The 21,187-nt window shown below is 44.4% G+C and overlaps 2 protein-coding genes across 5 annotated transcripts in view; one reads left to right on the top strand and one right to left on the bottom strand.

Annotated features, from left to right (window-relative positions):
• LOC119432548 (neprilysin-4-like) overlaps positions 1–21,187 on the top strand; it is an 811,607-nt gene that overhangs the window by 543,021 nt on the left and 247,399 nt on the right. The window lies entirely within an intron of this gene.
• The window catches only part of LOC119433758 (neprilysin-1-like), a 741,141-nt gene continuing 737,779 nt past the window's right edge, over positions 17,826–21,187 (bottom strand). For all 4 annotated transcript variants that reach the window (XM_049659302.1, XM_049659303.1, XM_049659301.1 and 1 more), the window contains exon 16: positions 17,826–17,901. The gene's annotated coding sequence lies outside the window, so the exon portion shown is untranslated. The remainder of the gene's footprint in view (positions 17,902–21,187) is intronic.

The following is a 21,187-nucleotide window of genomic DNA, read 5'->3' as shown; positions in this document are numbered from 1 at the left end:
GTTTGCGACACCACGGACCCGAGCACACGAGGGTTGGACCCTCCCGCGTGTCGCCGTGCGTGGCTTAGCCGTGTCCGGGGAAAAGGGGATCCTGGGAGTTGAGCCGAAGCCGGGTGTTTGGACCTTTATGGCCCCTCGGCAGAGGCAACACACTCCTTTGGCCTCTGCTTCACGTAGACGGCACCCTTGGGCTGACCCACCCAGGGGAAATCGGCAGTTGCCTTTTCCTATCCTCCTCTTAAATCTTCGTCTTTCTCTCTCACTTTCAATCTATCCTGTCTTCTTCTCTCTTCTATTTACTTCTGATCTTCTGGGCAGCGAGGGTTAACCTTGTGTGCGATAACCAACCTTGGTTATACATATTGGGTTATAGTGGCTGTGTACTGCTGGCGCTGGCAGGCTTTGTGTACACAGAATCTTGCCTCGTCCCCTTGTTGGGCTCCGTGGTGGGCGGCTGGCACAGCTGCCGAAAATTAAATACATTTATGGCTTTAAGCTCATTCCCAAAGCTGCCTGATCGCTCTCTTTTGAAAAGAGGGCGCACCGATGAACCTTTAAACTTTTTCGCCAAGAGCAAAGAGATCTTCCCACGTTTCCACGTGATCCATGCTGAATCCCCCCAAAAGACTCTAAGAACCCTATCTCCTTTTGTTGTCGCGAAGTGCCTCACCGACATTCTGGGCCCAGGATACAAAATTACGAAAATGGCCAGTGGCGACCTTCTCCTTGAAGTGCGTGACAAAATCCAACATGACAAACTGACAAATCTTGTTTCATTTGGTGACACTCAAATCTCAGTAAACCCTCATCGTTCCCTCAACAGCACACGAGGTGTAGTTTCAGAGCAGGACCTACTAGAATTGACAGAGGCAGAGCTCCTAGAGGGCTGGAAGGATCAACACGTAACAAATGTACAGAGAATTAAGATCCGGCGAGACGATAAGGAAATTCCGACAAAACACCTGATTCTCACTTTTTGTACCAGCACACTCCCCGAACAAATTGAAACAGGCTACATCAAACTCAATGTCAGACCTTATATACCAAATCCCCGACGCTGTTTTAAGTGCCAAAGATTCGGTCACGGCTCTCAGAGCTGCCGCGGCCGTACCACCTGTGCAAAGTGTGCGTCGCATGACCACCCCGCGGACAACTGCAACGACCCACCCCACTGTGCAAACTGTGAGGGTGAACACCCGGCATATTCACGCTCCTGTCCCACATGGAAAAAAGAAAAAGAAATTATAACGCTCAAAGTAAAACAAAACATCTCCTTCAAAGAAGCACGAAAACGCCTCTCATTTGTGGGGCCTTCTTTCTCCGAAGTGGCACGGCAGGGGGCACTGCCACAACGGTTCTCGGCGGCCGTTCGGACCACGCAGAGTGGACCGGCGTTAGCGTCACCCGCCCCCACTGCGGTATCAGCTAGTGCTGTTCCGCCAGCTAGCAAGCAGAGCCAGCAGCCCTCCGGGCCTGCGGGCTCTAGGACTTCTAGGGCCTCTGCTCGCGCAGAGAAGCCCGAATCACCTGCGAGCGTACACCGCGAGCGGGCTTCCAGCGCCTCGGCGGAGGCGATGGATACATCGCCAAGTGGATCGGCGTTTCAGACGCCGAAGGATCGGCGCAGCTCTCAGGAGCGCGCAAAAAAAGACAAACCCCGCATCACGGGGCCTGCAAAGGGCCCTGTGGGCTAATTTAGTTTTTTTTCTCTTAAACACACAGCACAAACTACTGTAAACATGGATACACAAATATTACATTGGAACATCAGAGGTCTCCTCCACAACCTCGATGACGCCAAAGAACTCTTATGTAAGCTTAATCCCAAGGTGCTGTGTGTACAGGAGACATATCTAAAACCCACACAGACAGGCTTTCTCCCGCAATTTGCTATCTTCCGCAAGGACCGTGACGACGCCAACACCTCGTCCGGTGGTGTTGCAATAATAGTTGATAAATCCGTCGCATGTAGAGCTCTAGATCTTCGAACGCCTCTTGAGGCAGTTGCGATTCGAGCCTTACTGCTTGGAAAACTAGTCACTATTTGTTCTCTCTACATACCACCTAATTATCGACTCCAAAGAACAGAACTTGAGGGATTAATAGATGCCCTGCCACATCCTTACATATTGGTTGGCGATTTCAACGCACACAATACACTTTGGGGAGACTCCCGATGTGATTCACGAGGCCGAATAATAGAACAAATCCTGCTCTCTTCAGGTGCCTGCGTGCTAAACAGGAAACAACCAACATATTACAGCATTGCACATAATACATACAGTTCCATTGACCTAAGCGTAGCATCCCCGACCTTAGTACCCTTATTAGAATGGAATGTTATTATGAACCCCTATGGCAGTGATCATTTTCCTGTGTGCCTTAAATCTACAAGAGAACATCATCCTCCCCCACACGCGCCTCGATGGAAAATTGCGTCCGCAGACTGGGAAAAATTTAAGACAATGACGCACATGCCTCGTAATGCTCTTAGCGATTTTAATATAGACGATGCTGTTGCTTATTTTACCGCTTTTATCATTGACTGCGCATTAGAGTGCATCCCACAAACGAATGGTACTCCAAAGAAACGGCGAGTGCCCTGGTGGAACGAGGACTGCAGGAATGCGCGGAAAAAACAGAATAAGGCTTGGGGCATGCTACGCCAGTCTCCAACAACTGAGAACTTCATTAACTTCAAACGTATAAAATCCCAAGGAAGACGAATACGGCGCATTGCTAGGAGAGAAAGCTGGGAAAAATATATCTCTAGCATTAATTCCTACACGCAAGAAGGAAAAGTATGGAACCGGCTGACAAAAACAATAGGTCGTCAACCCTACCTCCTGCCTTTGGTCGATAACCAAGGCAACAACCTTGAACACCAGGCGAATGCTCTTGGACAGTATTTCGAGCAAGTGTCCAGCTCCGACCACTATTCAGAGTCATTCCTTAAAGAAAAACAATTAGCAGAAAGCAGGCCGCTGAACAGGAAATGTAATGAAAATGAACTGTACAACCGTCCGTTTAGTGTTGCCGAGTTCAGAAATTCCATAAACAATTGTCAAAGCTCTGCCCCCGGAGCCGACAGGATTATGTATGAGATGATAAGGCATCTTCACTCTGACGCTGAAATGGCGCTGCTGTCCCTCTTTAACACTATTTGGGCGGCTGGGTACCTTCCACTCGTATGGAGAGAAGCCATCGTAGTACCCATTCTAAAACAAGGTAAAGATCCATCCTCAGTGGAAAGTTACCGCCCCATTGCTTTAACTAGTTGCCTTTGCAAACTTTACGAAAAAATGATAAACCGCAGGCTTTTACACTTCCTTGAAACAAATAAACTGCTCGATCCGTATCAGTTCGGTTTTAGAGAAGGCCGTTCCACGACAGACAGTCTTGTTCGCTTAGAAGCAAACATCCGTGACGCCTTTATCCACAAACAGTTCTTTCTGTCTGTCTTCCTCGACATGGAAAAAGCGTATGATACAACGTGGCGGTATGGAATATTGCGAGATCTCTCAGAAATTGGTATCCGCGGGAAAATGTTTAACATAATTGAAAGCTACTTATCAAATCGCACTTTCCGTGTTAGAGTTGGTAATGCTCTATCCAGACAATTCACACAGGAAACTGGGGTGCCACAGGGAGGTGTACTCAGCTGTACGCTTTTTATCATAAAAATGAACTCCTTACGTTCAGCAATACCGCGCGGCATGTTTTATTCTGTATATGTAGATGATGTACAGATCGGCTTCAAGTCATGTAACCTCGCAATTTGTGAACGACACATCCAATTAGGTCTTAACAAAGTGTCTAAATGGGCCAGTGAAAATGGCTTTAAACTTAATCCCAATAAAAGCTCCTGTGTTCTATTCACACGGAAGAGAGGACTGGCCGCAGATCCCAATATAGAGTTAAATCGACAGCGCATACCTGTGCACACAGAACACCAATTTTTGGGCATCATTCTGGACAAAACGCTAACTTTCACTCCACACCTAAGAAATCTTAAGCAGAAATGCCTTAAAACAATGAATATTCTGAAAATCTTGTCGCATGCGACATGGGGCAGTGACAGGAAATGCCTTATGAACGTATACAAAAGCCTTATACGTACGCGCCTTGACTACGGGGCCGTGGTGTACCAGTCGGCCACTCCAAGCGCTCTAAAGATGCTTGACCCTATCCATCATCTAGGTATCCGCCTGGCGACCGGTGCCTTCAGGACGAGTCCTGTAGAGAGTCTCTACGTTGAAGCTAACGAGTGGTCACTTCATCTTCAGAGGTCATACTCTAGTCTCATTTACTTTCTGAAAGTCAACGCGAACCGCGACCATCCCTCTTACGAAGCCATAAACGACATGACATCTGTAACGCTGTTTGCTAATCGACCTGCAGCTAGAGAACCATTTGCTCTGCGCGTAAGAAAGCTTTCTGAGGAAATGGGAGTTCAGATTCTTGAGCAAAACCTTATGGTACCAGCGAAGCCATTGCCACCGTGGCAGTGGCAGCTCATAGAATGCGATACATCGTTCGTAGAGATTACAAAGCACGCTCCAGAGGCACATATAAGAATGCATTTCCTAGAACTCCAGTCCAAGTACTCATGCACAGAATTTTACACTGATGCTTCGAAGTCAAATGCCGGTGTTTCGTATGCAGCCATCGGCCCATTGTTTTCAGAGTCCAACGTTCTGCACCCGGAAACAAGCATATTCACCGCAGAGGCTTACGCAATACTGTCTGCTGTTAAACAAATAAAGGAAACAAAGCTACAAAAAGCCGTTATCTTCACAGACTCCCTATCTGTTGTAACATCTCTCATGTCATTCAAGAGTCACAAAAATCCTGTACTCACTGAGGTATATTCCCTCCTGTGCAAAGTATATACATCTAATCAGCACATCATAATATGTTGGGTGCCTGGGCACAGAGGAATTGAAGGCAACATGCTTGCAGATGGAACTGCCACATCCAGTGCAACGAAAGCTGGCAACTCATCTATAGGTATCCCAGCCACAGACCTGAAGCCATTTTTACGAAAACAACTTAGAAGACACTGGCAACAGATGTGGGACACTAAGACTTCCAATAAACTTCATTTAATCAAGCCCCGCTTAGGAAATTTCCCACTAATGACAAAAATACGGCGAACTGAAGTGATTTTTTGCCGCCTTAGGATAGGCCATACCTATGGCACACACTCTTATCTGTTGACCGGCAGCGAACCTCCTACCTGCTGTAAGTGTGGCGAGACACTGACCGTCCTCCACGTCTTGCTGGAGTGTCGGAAAGTGGAACCTGAAAGGAAAAAACACTTCCCTCTAGCCTACCGACAGCATATTCCTTTTCATCCGAGAATGTTCCTTGGTGCAGACCCGTTTTTTCACAGAAAATCATGTTTTAACTTTTTACAGGATGTTGGCGCATTACAAATTATTGGCCCACAAGTATCGTAGCATCGCCTCTCGCCCGAGGCCCCTGCTGCGATAGTAGCGCCTTGTAGAGCACCTGCCTCCAGGCTTAAGGGCCTCGGTGAGGCAGTAGTGCTACTGGTATTTATACATTTTAGTATTTTACTCCGTCCGAGTATACCTTTTTAGTTCACAGCACACCTCACGAACCATTGTCATCAATTTATTATGTTTACATGTTACTACTGGTTTTAGGCCCCTATACAGCCGTGTTATATCTTCAGTCAGCCACGTTTCCCTTTGTAATCATTTGTATCATCGAACACACAACACCACCGCTTGGCGCTCTTTGGCCATTATTGGCCCTTGCGCCATAAAACACCACATATCATCATCATCCGCGAGTGGTGAACGATAAACGGAATTATTAAATGCAAAGCATTCCTTGGCGAACATTTGCTACTTTGACCGCATCTATCTATCTAGCCGCCTACGACTTTGTGCTCTCATGGTCGGTTCGTTAACTTGGTATGCACTAAAATTGTCTTACTATGACAAGAGTATATGACGATCATAAATGATATCCCAAGACATGAGTGGCATGACATGCGTGTCATGTAGGTCATAAACAGTCGCCTACGTCTTGGTACTCTCATGGTCTTTTCGTTTACTTGGTAGGCACCAAAATTGGTATAGTATGACAGGAGTGTATGACGAACATAAGTGATAGGTTATGACATAAATGTGTATCCCGGCCACGGCGGCCGCATTTCGATGGGGGCGAAATGCGAAAACACCCGTGTACTTAGATTTAGGTGCACGTTAAAGAACCCCAGGTAGTCCAAATTTCCGGAGTCCCCCACTACGGCGTGCCTCATAATCAGAACTGGTTTTGGCACGTAAAACCCCATAATTTTTTTATGACATAAATGTGATGACATGCGTATCATGTAGGTCATGATAATAACCCAGCGAAAAGGTTTAACACTCAAAAACGACTGAAATGGATTCGGACGTGGGTACTAAGTGAAGGAAGCACTACAGGACGCTGGTAGAACTCAAGGTTGACTTAGCAAAAAAGACAATGACCCAACGAAAAAAGATTACACTAAAAAACCACTGGAACGGGTTCGGACGTGGCCGCTAAGTGAAGGGAACACTAAATATTGATGGTAGAAATCAGTCATGAGCATGACTCAGCAAAAATGACAGTGACTCAGCGAAAAATATGAACAATCAAAAGCCACTGAAATGGGTTCTGACGTGGGTAGTAAGTGAAAGAAACACTACAGGATGCTAGTAGAAGTCATAGTCATGAGCATGACTCAGAAAAGATGACAGGAAACACTAAAGGATAATGGTAGAAGTCATAGTCATCAGCATGACTCAGCAAAAATGACAATGCCTCAGCGAAAAAAGATTAACACTCAAAAACCGAATGGGTTCGAACTTCGAATGGGTTCGAACGTGGGCAATAAGGGAACGAAACACTAAAGGTTGATGGTAGAAATCATAGTCATGAACATGACTCCGCAAAAATGACTGACTCAGCGGAAAAATATTAACGCTCAGAAACCACTGAAATGCGTTCGGATCTCGGTACTAAGTGAAGGAAACACTAATTGATGGTGGTAGAAGTCATAGTCATGAGCATGACTCAGCAAAAACGTTCATGACTCTGCGAAAAAGCATTAACACTCAAAAACACTGAAATGGGTTTGGACGTGGGTACTAAGTGAAGGAAACACTAACGTATGGTGGTAGAAGTCACAGTCGCGAGTATGTCTAAGGCTTTCGCCCTATTGAATTGCCCCGTTGCCGCCCCTTGCATCTGGTGGCCAGGCCTACTCGCCTCCAGTATCGTGCAGTACCACCATCGGACAGGTTAAGTGTGCCAACGTCTACTTCCAGCCATACCACGATTTTGTTCTTCCGGAGCAACTCGTCTACGGGCAGTCAAGCACATCGACGGATGCATCATCGCCGCTGACGAACTTAAAAGCGTGGCACGCAAGCTCGCCGATCAGTGGCTACGGATCCAGCGATAAGGGCATGGCTGAAAGGCTGAGTTTTTGCATCGTGCAGTTCGTGCTTACCATAATTGCCCCGTTGTCGTCCCTTGCATCTGGTGGCCAGGCCTACTCGCCTCCAGTATCGTGCAGTACCACCATCGGACAGGTTAAGTGTGCCAACGTCTACTTCCAGCCATACCACGATTTTGTTCTTCCGGAGCAACTCGTCTACGGGCAGTCAAGCACATCGTCGGATGCATCATCGCCGCTGACGAACTTAAAAGCGTGGCACGCAAGCTCGCCGATCAGTGGCTACGGATCCAGCGATAAGGGCATGGCTGAAAGGCTGCGTTTTTGCATCGTGCAGGTGTGTACGTCCTATTCATTACACGCTAAAAGGAGTGACAACAGATGTTTGTTACTGTTTCCGGGCCCCCGGGTTTTGTCCGACACTGTTAGAGAATGTTTCTCTACTGCTATGTTGTTATTACTTTCGGGGGATGTTGAACAGAACCCGGGGCCTCCGAAACGCTCACCAGCGGCATGGGACATTGATTCGCTACCTGATGATCCAGCTGACCAAATGAAAATTATGTTCCAGTTGTTCAAAGACGTGCATTCTCGTACATTGAAAAGTTCAAAAAGTCAGACAGAATTAGCTACCGACATTAAAGCCATCAAGAATGGGCAGAAAGTCATTGAATCTAAAATAGGCCACATACACAAAAGACTTAATGAACTTGAAGAAAAATGCGACACAATTGACCAATTTTCTGAACATTTATCTAATACAAAAGAATTAATCGAAAAACAAACTGTCCGTAGTAATTTAATACAGTCGCGTCTGGATGAAATGGAAGACATGTCACGGCGCAATAACCTAATATTTCGCGGTATCACTGATGCCAAGGAGTCTTGGCAACAAACAGAATCCAAATTGTTTTCAGCCATAGCAGAAGTGGTCGACTCGTTTTCTGCTGATGCCATAGAACGTGCGCACCGCTTGGGTGTTTTTTCAGGCAACAGATGCCGACCTATTATTGCCAATTTGAACAGTTTCAAAGCGAGAGAACAGATTTTCTCACTGCGCGGTCAGTTTAAGTCAAGAAATATCACTATCAGCGAAGACTTCTCACCCGGTACCCGTAATGCTCGAAAGAAGCTTTTGGAATTTGGAAATAACCAGCCTGGAAAACCAAATTTCAAGCTTCGGCACAACAAACTTTTCCTGAACGACAAATGCTTTATGTATGACGCATCTGTCGATCACGTGTGCGATGTAACCCGTGGCAACAGCAATGGTGGTGGCGACGACGCTCCGCCACGTGCCTCCACTTAGGGACGCGCGAGGGGTGACGGCCTTTCAACCTTACATCGCGTGTCAATTTTGTTCACCAATGTTAGAAGTGTTGTCAACAAGCATGCCTCACTGTCTTCTGCTATTGATACATGCTCGGCTCATATAATTGCCCGAACAGAAACATGGCTTTCGGCGCATGTTCACGATTCCGAGATTTTTCATGACGCGCATCATTATTCCATTTATCGATGTGACCGCACAGCCAGACGCGGCGGTGGCGTCTTACTCGCAATCATTAAACAGATTCCATCTTCAAGTATTCTTATTCACAGTGACCTAGAAATTACTTTTGCATCACTTACGCTCGGTCATCTTAAAATAATCCTAGGAGTGTGTTATCGCTCTCCCACTTACCCATCCTCGTTTAGTAACGAATTACACGACGCCATTAATCTCATTCGCATGCGTTTCCCATCATCGCCTCTTTTTTGATGGGCGACTTTAATTTTCCGAATATTATATTGGGCCACCGCACCTGTCACCGCCCTCTGTCCAGGCTCAGGAATTTTTGGACATGTGTTCTTTATTCTCACTAACCCAGCTTATAACAGATGCAACCAGAGTATGCCTTAACGGTGCAAATACCCTTGATTTATTATTCACAACTAATCCAGAATTCGTATCCGACACTGTTCATTTACCAGGAATCAGTGATCACGTTCTTATTAATTTCCACTTAAAGACACCACATCCTAAAACTGAGAAGGTAAGCAAAATTATACTAGACTACAACAGAGCTAACTTTCAGGCTATCAATAGTGATCTAGCCACGTTTCTCGACTTCTTCTTAGAAGGTTTCGATGACCGGTCTGTTGAAGCTAACTGGGATCTTTTTAAAAACAAAGTGCGCCAACTTACAGATAAATACATCCCAAAGCGGAGCATCGCCACTAACCCGCGTGCCCCTTGGTACAATCCTAACCTTAAGCGTTTATCGAACATGAAGAAACGCTTTTATCGCTTAGCTAAACTCTCAAACATTAACTCCAGGTGGGCAGCCTATCAGTTAGCCTCTGAGTCTTATGTACAAGCGCTCAAATCCGCTAAGATTACCTTCATGACAACAACTCTGCCATCTCTGCTGAAGGATAATGTTGGAAAGTTTTGGCGTCTGATAAATCCAGCACACGACTCATTCATAGCGCTTGAAAACCTTAACGGTGATAACGTTCCTAGCAACCTATGTGCTACAACATTAAACGACGTGTTTGTTCAAAACTTTTGCCCTGTTTCAAACGTGCAGCTACCAAATCTGTATCACGTTGATTTTCCATTTATGTATCCCGTTTTTGTTGATGTATCAGGTGTTGCTAAACTAATTGATTCACTCAAAAAAGTGCATCTCCTGGTTATGATTGTATATGTACTAAATTTTTGAAAAGTACTTCAGCCTATAGTTCTTTTATACTAACCAAGATTTTCCAGGAATCTCTTGACACATCTAGCCTTCCTACAGATTGGAAGATTGGGAAGGTGGTTCCACTTCACAAGTCCGGCAGTAAAACTTCACCACTTAATTACCGCCCCATTTCACTTACTAGCACATGCTGCAAACTACTTGAGCATGTAATATTTAAGTCATTAGTTAGTTTTCTCGAAGATAATGCATTTTTCTCGTCTTCACAACATGGTTTTCGTAAAACATATTCATGTGAAACTCAGCTCTTGTCTTTCACTCAAAAATTGCACCATATTCTTGATGAATCATCCTTCGCTGACTGCATATTCATGGACTTCTCGAAGGCATTCGACAAAGTGTGTCATCAGCTACTACTTCACAAGCTAAGTTTTCTTAACCTTGATCCTAACCTTTTTAAGTGGATTGAATCCTTTCTTCTTAACCGATTACAATTTGTTAGTGCTAATGGTCACAACTCATCGTTTACTGACGTACACTCTGGCGTTCCTCAGGGGTCCGTCCTTGGACCCCTTCTGTTCTTAATTTACATTAATGATCTGCCTTCCGTTGTTTCCTCTGACATCTTTCTTTTCGCTGATGATTGTGTAATCTTTCGCGAAATTAATACTGATAGGGATATTAACATTCTTCAATCAGACATCGTGGCTATATCCAATTGGTGTAAAACATGGCGAATGGAACTAAATATCAAAAAATGCAAGGTTATGCGTGTCGCCCGAAACACTAACACTCCTCCTATTTATCTGTTGAACAGTGTTCCATTAGAATCCGTATCATCTTACAAATACCTAGGTGTTCATATATCATGTAATTTAAATTGGACAGTGCACACAGAATACATTATTAACAACGCTAACCGTATGCTAGGATACTTACGTCGCAACTTTTCCACTGTTACTTCTTCAGTTAAACTAATACTTTACAAAACTTTAATACGACCAAAGCTTGAATATGCTGCTTCTGTATGGGATCCTATGCATGTAAAATTAATCACTGCCCTGGAACTTGTTCAGAATAACTCGACTCGTTTCATTCTCTCCAACTACAATCGCACTGCTAGCATAACAGCCATGAAAGCCAGCCTCTCGCTTCCGTCTCTAGCAGCCCGTCGTAGGTTTAGCCGCTTGAATTTATTCCATAACATATACTACCATACCTTTCTTCACGACATACTTATTCTATCACCGCAATATATGTCCCATCGCATAGATCATCGCTACAAGGTAGGTATTCCATTTTGTAAAACGAAAACATTTTCTGAGTCCTTCCTTCCGCGCACAGCAATCGAGTGGAACCACCTTCCTGCTGACATTGTATCAATCATTGATAACCAACGTTTTCGCGAAGCACTAACAACCATTACTTAAGTACATGCCTGTTCGAAATTGTTATTATTACTCACTGTATCTTGCTGTTGTATTTGTTTGTATTTTCCCCACTCCCCTCTGTAATGCCTTTGGCCTTGAGGGTAAATAAATAAATAAATAAATAAATAAAGTCTCTTACGCGTACGTAATGGGACTCCTGAGGACTCATGACATGAATGTCATGACATTGGTGTCGTGTAGATCATGAAAGAGCCGCATACGTCATTTCGTTAAATGGTGGGCTCCCCACACACTGCTTCGGATAACATCGATTCTCACAGGGCGTGGGATCAGCCAGAATTTTTTTTTATTTGTGTTTCTTAGCGCATGCTTTTTCTTGCCATTATGTTTTTAACAGCGAAGCTGTTGAAAGTATCCGTAAAACCGTGCTCGTAGACCAAAAAAAAAAATCGCCTGTGAGCCTATCGTGGAGTAGTGCAAACCGTGCAAAGCAGCTCTTAGCATAGCATAGCCATGCATAGTATAGCATATAGCAATGTGGTGGGAAAGAGTATTTAGGGCGAGGAGGAGTGATGTGAAGGTCAGGAGGAAGGAAAGGAGGAGGGGTGAGGGTAAGCATGGCATAGCCTTGTACAGTATAGTTTACCAAGGGGGTGGGAAAGGGAATTGAGGGTGAGGACTGATGAAAGGGTGAGGAGGATTGAAAGGAGGAGGTGAGGGGGTTGACCATAGCATAGCCATGTACACTATAGTATAGCAAGGGGTAGGAGAAAGAAGTGAGGGTAAAGAGGAGTAGTGTGAGGCGGAGGAGGAGGGAAAGGAGAAGTTTTGGGCGACTCTGTGCCGTACGTCGGATTTTCCCGTTGTTGTCCCGCTGGTCACGTAACCTGTGGGCGAGAGTGGCGGGAAATGAGGGAAACAGCTGCGCCGCGCCGATAGGGGCGAGAGGGGAGAGGGAAAGGGTAGGGGAAGGAAGAAAGCGGCCGGAGGAAAGAGAGAGTTAAGGGGGAAGGAACCGCAGGCTGCGTTAGCGTTGGCTGCAGGGCTGGGAGACCGATCCCGAAGTGCGCGCCCGACTTAAACGAGCATAACCCCCAAGGGTTAGGCTCGGTTAAGCTAGGTGCCAGCTAGGTGCCGATCAGCTCCGTTGTTTATTTAGCTTTGCGACAATAGTGCAAGCTATGTTAATTTTTGTTAAGTGATACCGTTATGCCTGCGCAATTTAAAATGGCATTTGTTGGAGCATGCAGTTCAGGTATTGCAGAATAGTTCTTGGTGCCTTGTGGCGAAGTGTTCAGTAAGGGTATGCATTTTAAGCTCAGAGTTGTAAATAGAAAATAGGTTGTAACTTTCATAAATTTCCTAAAACAAATATGTTTTGCGTTACAAATGCTCATGACATCATACAACAGGAACACTTTTAAATGGGCCTGAATAGAATTCAACTTGTTTCATACGGTAAACTACAAGCTGTCTTATGATACCTCGAGAACAAACGCACCGCAAGTATAGTACCTTACAAATGGCGACTACTCCTACAGGTAATACACACTGACAGTAAATAATACATACAGAATATTTTTCTATGAAGGCTAAGTAATATTTAAAATTAGCGTGATGAAAAAAACTCGGAGGACTTTTAAGCATCGCCTTTAACAGTAGAACGCGATAGCGTTATCGGGACCCGATCGCATCGCATCGTTCGGATATGGCAAGTAGGCTCCATTCACTCCAACACTGAACGTGGGAAAGCCAGCTTATAAAGACCAAGCTTGCACCGATCCCCTTGAAGTAGGCTTCACTTTTACACTGAAATGCATTGCTGGAAAGACGTTTTTTAGGGGCAATATAAGTGGTCTTATATTAAAATGTGAAGGCCCTAGTAAAGCCCCTCTATATGAAAATAGCGACACTCTCCTCCTCCGCCTTCCCTCCTCCTTGTTTCTCCTCTCTTGCGCGCTTCTTCCTCGACCGTGGCGCCGCCTACACCGCTTGAGCGTAGCAGACGACCTTTCGCAGAGTGAATTTACGCTTAGCAATGCCGTGCGCTTTAAGCGTTCGCGTTGGGTTTCTAGCTCCGAGTGACTTAGTGTATAGCATAGGGTATCTATGCGGAGGGTTTATATATATATATATATATATATATATATATATATATATATATATATATATTGAGACGTGCACTTTTTATCTTTCACTGGTGATCGCTTTTCATCGGCTTAACATTAGCGCTCGGCGCAGGACGCGCCTGCATATATCGGAAGTTTCTCGAACGTTGTTGCTGCTATATCCATTGTCTGTTGTCACCGACGCTTATGTAATCTGATTTTATCAGTGACGCAAACTGTCTAGTACTTTCGGGAAGACACGAGGGCACCAGGTATTATTCTGGAACCTTCGATAACTCATGTAGAAAAGCCTACGCGTTTCGCCTCTGATCAAATTTCGACGATCGCCGACTGTGTTCGCCGGTATCGTTGTGCTTCGAGTGCAACATGCTTTTGTGGGCACAGGTTCGCCCAATCAAAAGTTTGTTTCGTCATTCACAGTTTTGCGACTGTTTTCGTCACCGAAAATATCTAAACGAGCGCTAACGCCGTATCATGACGATTCCGAATGTATCGCGTGCACTACATTTGTCAAGGGCGTGTCGCAAGATCTTGTTGCGAATGGTTGTAAATAACACTTTTACGATCGAATGCCAACATCCTGGCCTCCAGTAAACCTCCAGTAAGCTAAATAATCCGCTCCATCCTTGCCACTTGAATTCGCGGCGCGTATAAGCTATGACGCTCAAACGCTGGCGGAGGGCACGGACGCACCAGCCTTAGTATCCTACAGAAAGTGCCTCTCAGACACATAGTGGCCGTACGAACTAATACTTGAATGAACAAGTAAGCGAACGACTAAACGAACGAGCAAACGACTAAATTAACGACGACTGAACCAGCCAGTGAACGAGCGGGCGACCGCATGTTTTCTTTGCGAGTGCTCCACTGCCGCATCGTAACCTTCACACACTTTAAATAAAGCTCACGCGAATTAGCACGTACGTCTCAAAGACCTACGATGCGGTCGTTCGGCGACGAACGCACCTCGTAACTCGGTTTCGGGAGAGCACGCACGCTTTTCATCCGTGCCTGTGTATCTCAAATCCACCGGGCGGCCGCCAACGACGAACAAGAACAAAAGAGGCAAACAAAGCTGTTCGCTATAAAGAAAGCTAGTTACCACAAAAGGCAGAGCTGCTTTCCTAAGACGAGTTTTCATGCTCCAGCCTCCAATGTCAAAACCATTGAGCTGAATCGTAAAAGTTTCGTAATCACGTTTTGAGACGCAGTTTCGCGTGCCCGCGAATTGAAGCCTGTTGACGTACAAAACGATTAAGCTTCTTGCCGTTTTGAAACTAATTTGGCATCCGAAGGCACAGCAGATCATGGTGATAGAAATTGCCGTGAAGCGACGTCGCACCTGCCGCAAAACATAGTTCCAGGCGTTCGCAAACCAAAACACGGAAGAGCAACGGCGCCAACATGCGCTACTCGCAAGTCGGTAGACGCTTATCAGGCGAAAATGGCGATGGAGCGCGATCGTAAACAAACGCAGCCAGCGCCCGGAGGCGCGAAGCACCACGTGATGCCAATAGGCCAACACCGACGCGGTGACGGCCTCGGATAGTGCGTGCGAGGAGGAGGCGGCATTCTTCAAAGCGTGTCGCTACTTTTTACATTGAGGGGCTGTGGGCCCTAGCATCTCTCTTTATTATTTTAATAATTGTTTGCTATTGCCCCGAAGCGCGCAGGTCTGCTAAACATGTTTGAGTTTCCTCGTAGCAGAATTAGCCTTTCTCGTACATTCACATTACAATCCGGCGGCGAATCCGACGCCGAATGGTAAAGTCGTACTTTACCGTTTTTCTGCCGAATTTCACTGTGAGAAATTAAATTTTTGTTCGCCAAAACCTTGCACCACGTGGAGGGCCTGCGCGGTCGGGGTGGTTGGGGATGATTTTCTCCGCCACCAACGCCAACATCGCACGCCGACGCTGGTCGCCGACGCCGGATTTTCTGCGACACGGGGCCCTTAACGCTATCACGTTAATAAAAGGACGGGTCCTTTTATTACAGTTATTTATAACTGTAACAACAGTTATTAATGACTTCTAAATTTTTTCTTCAGTAGAGTAATCATGATTGGGAAATTCAAATGACCTCTCGCTACAAGCAATATCAATTTCTGGCTCATGAAAAAATTCAGTTATCCACGAAATTGCTGTATGACAAATTTAGACTAAGAACGCTCCAAAGCAAAAAGGAAGTCTGGAGCACGCGTATAGCTTCACCCTTCAGGTGACATTTCTGCTAACGTCACACAGTGGCGGGAAGCCAGCGCACTGCCGTTCTATGCGCATAGCGCGGCACAGTCATCGAGAGTGTGGATCGGCGTACCAACGGTGCCACAGTACTGCGGCTTAGGCACGAATGCTACACCACACCGCGAATGCTTGAAATGAAATTTATGCTCATTACATAATCCGATAGATGTTACTTGCACTACATGAGTTCACAACTTATGCATCAAATTAAGTAGAACATATTTATTGTTTTCGACATCGAAACACATTCATTTTTTCAGCTCAGAAGCGCAAAGGCCACACCGTTTATGCCACTACAAAGCATAGTACATTGTTTTCATGCGCAGAATCAAATAAATTGATTTATAAACACTTTAATATGAGGAATCCTATTATCAACTTTACAGTGAAGATCACAAATCACGGTGATTATAGTTACTATCATACATCTAGTATAAATAACAATTAAATTAAAATTTCTGAATTCAAATACCTCGAGAAAAGTACAACTGCATCAAATAACTTTTGATAGATATTTTAAGAAAGGTATGTTATTGCCTAAACACAGACCCATAATTTCTCGCAAGCAGGATTGTCCATCGCTAAAGAGACGTTTGTTTTCTTGTAAGATACAGCGTACGTATTTATTGTTAGTAAAATATTTACAAATATCACTACACATCCTTGGAGCCATAGCGATTTACCCAACAAGAATACAGTGAGAATCTCACCGGAAGCAGCTTATTGTTGGCTGCTTTGTACTGCATCTTGAAGCATTCAGTCTTGTTGTCATATATTTCAGAGTATGTGTATGGGATAGGCCATATACAACCTGGTAATGTACGCTTATGGCAATAGTGTGAACCTATGGCAAAGAATAGAAACTAGTGTGATTTAAAAATCAATAGGTTGGTTTGCACGTTTATACATACAGTGAAGCTGGAAGTTTATTGCAGACATTAAACAAGCTGTATTTTGTGATATGCTAACTTTGAAATATCTCTTTATACATATATTGTAATATAACACAAGCAGCAATATTGTCTTCACCTGTAGTGTATCGCTCAATAAAGCAGGGCTGAGCGGGTGCATGTACACGCTTGAGCAAAAGTATATGGACGACAGGGTCACCGCAAAACTGAATTCTTATGTCGTTAATGTATATAAACTGAAATTGAAGATTGTTCGGGAAATTTCGCAATGCCAAGTTTGAACTTTAATTTGAAGTTCCTGCCGGAGGAAAAAATCAGATTTGTCGCGCAATTCATGGTCTGGATAGTTTTGCTCACTGGTACACTTTAGCGGCTCGAAGGTTTTATATAAACATTACGATTTTTATAGTAAACTAGCAAGTCAATTTAAAGACAGCATGCATTAGGATGACGTACAGTAAGGGATGCGATCTATATCTAATATTTTATCAAGTAGCGGATTCAAGGAAGACCGCCTGAAATAGGGAGGCTAAAGCACGTATGTTTATAATCGATGAAGTCATGTAGATGTGGTTTAATTGGGAATATTTATCATTGAGGTCACGCCTGAAGCAGCGGAAGGATATTTTGTCCACTTGTGATGAAAGCCTATGAGCCACAATGATGGCAGGCAGCATCGTGCAGGATGAAGGCGTCGAGTGAGGTTGTAGCAGCGTAAATGCGGGTGGCCACGGTATTGCCGCCGAAGCCTCGGACCATGTTTAAGTTCACTTTGGACTGTGCGTTCATGGTATATTACTGACGCAGCTGTGGACGGGAAAATTAGCGCATTATTACGGGTAATGAGGAGCACAATTGAAAACAGAAAATAGTAATACTCCCTCTAAGAGGGAAAAAACTTTTTTTATGCTCATTGACGATTACCTCTTCTGATTCTGTGGTATTGTGTAACATTTATCAGGTTGAGCCGTTTTGGTAGAAGAATAACAATAATAAAGATTCATTGATTTTACCTATGAAGAAGCTATAGGCCAGCTCGTTAGCAATTGTACCGCCGATGCCACCATAGTTCAATGAGCTGAAATAGAAGAAATCGTGCTTTGTGTCACCTGTAATAGACGACAGCATCGCTATATGCTTTTTACATAGCCCACCATGTTTTCGCCTCTATCCTGTGGTTGTTCAGGCAGCCTATGTATATAATTACAATTTCTGTGCCATTGTGTATGTGTTGCCCTGACATAAGCTCTAATTGTAATAATAATATGTCATGGTTTTTGCATACACTTTTCCTCGCCATTGTCGTTTCGGCCAACCCGGAAGATTGCCTTCGTACTCGTTACAGCTCTGCGTTGGCTTATCATATCCTGTGTCTGCGAGAAGAGCTGTTTGCATTTAGGCAAGTCTGTGAACGGTGTATGGCCTAAAGATGAACTTTGCAGGCATTGCATGTTGGGTTTACCTTAATACAAAATTGTATACAGAAAATTTTCTTATAATGTGTACAAATGTATGAATGAATAAATAAATGAATAAATTTCATCTTTGATTCCAACGTGTTGAATGGATTTGCACATTTTTTCGCTCTGCCCTGACTTTATAAGTTTGTACGATGTCCAACTACACAATCTCAACAATGATCCAGCAATACATTTTCGTCCATAAATATTTTGAAACATTATTAAATATTCAAAGTTTTCCTTAAAACTCTTGTTCTAGCCCCTTAGGTATAAAATGCTATCTCGCTGTAGCACGATTCTCACAACAGAAAGCTAATTAAATAGCAATAAAGCATACATATATATCACGAAAGCGTACCGTAGGCTGAAAGTCAAGAGCTAGAGTGAAAATTATTTAATATTTAAAGTTTACTTTAAAAATCGCGTTGCCCGACCCCGCCGGTAAAGAAAAAAGGCCATCTCGTTTTGTACCAACACTCAGAACATAAATTTCAATAAATAGCAATAGAGCATCCACGCTCATCAATAAAAGCAAACCATTGGGCGAAAACCTTGGTACAGGAGCAAGGAACACTTCTTGGCATCTGGTGAATGATGTCCCACTCATGTAAGACTTTCATATTGCAATCACACCGTTTCAACTTTCAATGCATGCTTTACTGGGTCGTCAGAAATGCACCTAATGTTCGCCCGAGTAAATTAGTAATTTCATCGAGTCACTAAGCAAGTAAGCAAATTTTGGTTTTATTTGCGCAGCAGCCGCTAGAATTTCGATTACACCGCTACTTTACTTTAAAATTTGCTGGTATTGTTTCAGTCTAGTTTTCTACTTCCGTATCTTCGCACCACAATATGTTCATTCTCATTCTCTTCACGTTGTGACAAGTTCAGAGAAAGCTGAATGTGGCGCTGAATACGAGTACTGCCTGAACTATTTATCCCACACATACCAACTGATAAAGTCATAAAGAACATTCATCGCAGCTCTGTGGTCTCCCAATTTTGCCGGTGAATGTTTCGCCCACTGGAATTATTCGAGAATTGAAATTTGCCAACTGACGGCGCTGTATCTTTCTTCTCAGGTTCATTGCATTGTGCAGCGAGCCCTGCGAGCTTCTGGCAAGCTGTTCATACGGTTAGCTTTTATCGCCTTCTTCCCCTTTTCTTTAAGATAAAGTTGTATGGTATTGTAATGGCTAAAGCGTTATGAAAAAAGTCGCAGTTTCGCCTAAAAGGCGAAGCATCGAGTGCAATAGAAATTAGTAGACATACAAAATAAGGATATTTGTCCCATCGACCGTATAATCGTGCGAACATTCGCTTACTTACTAAATAAACAGGCACTGTGTCACGCGTGCACAGGTAAACATGAACCCATCTCGCCCGATGACCGCGGAATCCCGCTGTCAAAAAAATGGAGTGAGGAAGCGCGGGAGCAGCAGCGAGCGAATTTACCTCCGGGCTGTCTCTGGCTGCAATGCGAACGAAAGGTAGGAATCCGAGCGCATACGAAGCTACCGGCACTCAGCGAACTTTGTCCACATTGCAAATCGCTTTGAAGATGAGGTGCGCGTGGGCGCCCACTTTGTCCACGTTGCGGATCACTATCAAGATGTGGCGCCCGCGTAATAAGCAGTGGCTGCAGGAGTAAAACGCCCCCCCCCCCCCCCCCCTCTTCGCTCCCTCATCTCCCTCCCATGCCTCACGTGCGACAGAAGACGACGCGTTTCCGCTCCGCCTTTGTCCCTCGCGCGCGAGATTGAGATTCTATTGTCCGCAGAGCCCAGCAAGCTTTCAATCGCACGTACAGCGTACGGCGCGCGGCGACGATGCTATCGCGTTAGGCCTTAATACGGAACATCACGCTGACGGCGGCGCAGAAATGCTCTTGGTGTGTCCATATAATTGTTATCGCAAATCCTCCTAAGACGCCTTGGTGCTTTCTTAACACAGTTAAATGCCAAGACACCGCCGTTGTCTTGGGACAGTTAGTGTGTTTGTTGTGCTCCCTTTGACGACCTTAACTAATGATTTATCTAAAGTCTGATTTATTTGTTTATTATTTACTTGTTTATTTTCTTAGACGAGCACCTTTTTTAAGCTAAATGCGGACCGTCTGTAGTTGATAGTGCTTGTGTAGCCCTCCAGTGCTCATGCATCGGCAGAGATGGATTTCAAGGAATGCACTTGGTGCACTACCGTTTTATGTGGTCTTGTAAGCACATTGTGTTGCAACATGCTCTACATTTCACAAGTTATCTGTCTAACTATCGATAGTTCTGAAAGGTCTGATAACTACAAAAGTCGGCGCTTTCTGATGTAGTGGCCGATAGTTATTCTATCTATGCGCTACAAAAATGGGCCTTGTGCGAATATTAACGAATTCTTGCTAGAAGCATAAAAGAAACTTGTTTTGTTAATCATTGTCTCTAGGGCGTGGCTTGCCGTAAGAAAATAAGCCATATCTGGGTTTTGCGTTTGTCTGCGTTCTTTCTCTGCAGGACACTACAAGCACAAAAATTGACTATTGCAGTTTTGAACCAACTTAACGTTACCGCAGAAGAGTCTACCATTGATTGCCACAGGAACAGTGAAAGTTTTTCGATTCCACGGATCCCCGTTGAAGTGTCAAACCTCAAAGACTAGACATTAGTCTAGTGGAATGACTTGACGCTGATTTTGTCAAGCAATACGAGTAGGCTCAGTTCCATAGTCTTTTAGAAGTATATGATGTTGTAGTGTGTGTGTGTGCGTGTGTGTGTGGGCGGGTGTGTGTGTATGTCCGTACGTGTGTGTGTTTTCCTTGATTTTTCGAAGATGTATGCGTGCTTAACTTGCCGATACGTTTCGCTTGAGAAGCTTCACTTGCATATTTTACCATTGACATGTATTTCTTTTTTGATA

The sequence above is a fragment of the Dermacentor silvarum genome, chromosome 11 (assembly GCF_013339745.2).
Source record: "Dermacentor silvarum isolate Dsil-2018 chromosome 11, BIME_Dsil_1.4, whole genome shotgun sequence".
In the NCBI taxonomy this organism is placed as follows: domain Eukaryota; kingdom Metazoa; phylum Arthropoda; class Arachnida; order Ixodida; family Ixodidae; genus Dermacentor; species Dermacentor silvarum.
This window is presented reverse-complemented; position numbering and strand designations above follow the sequence as displayed.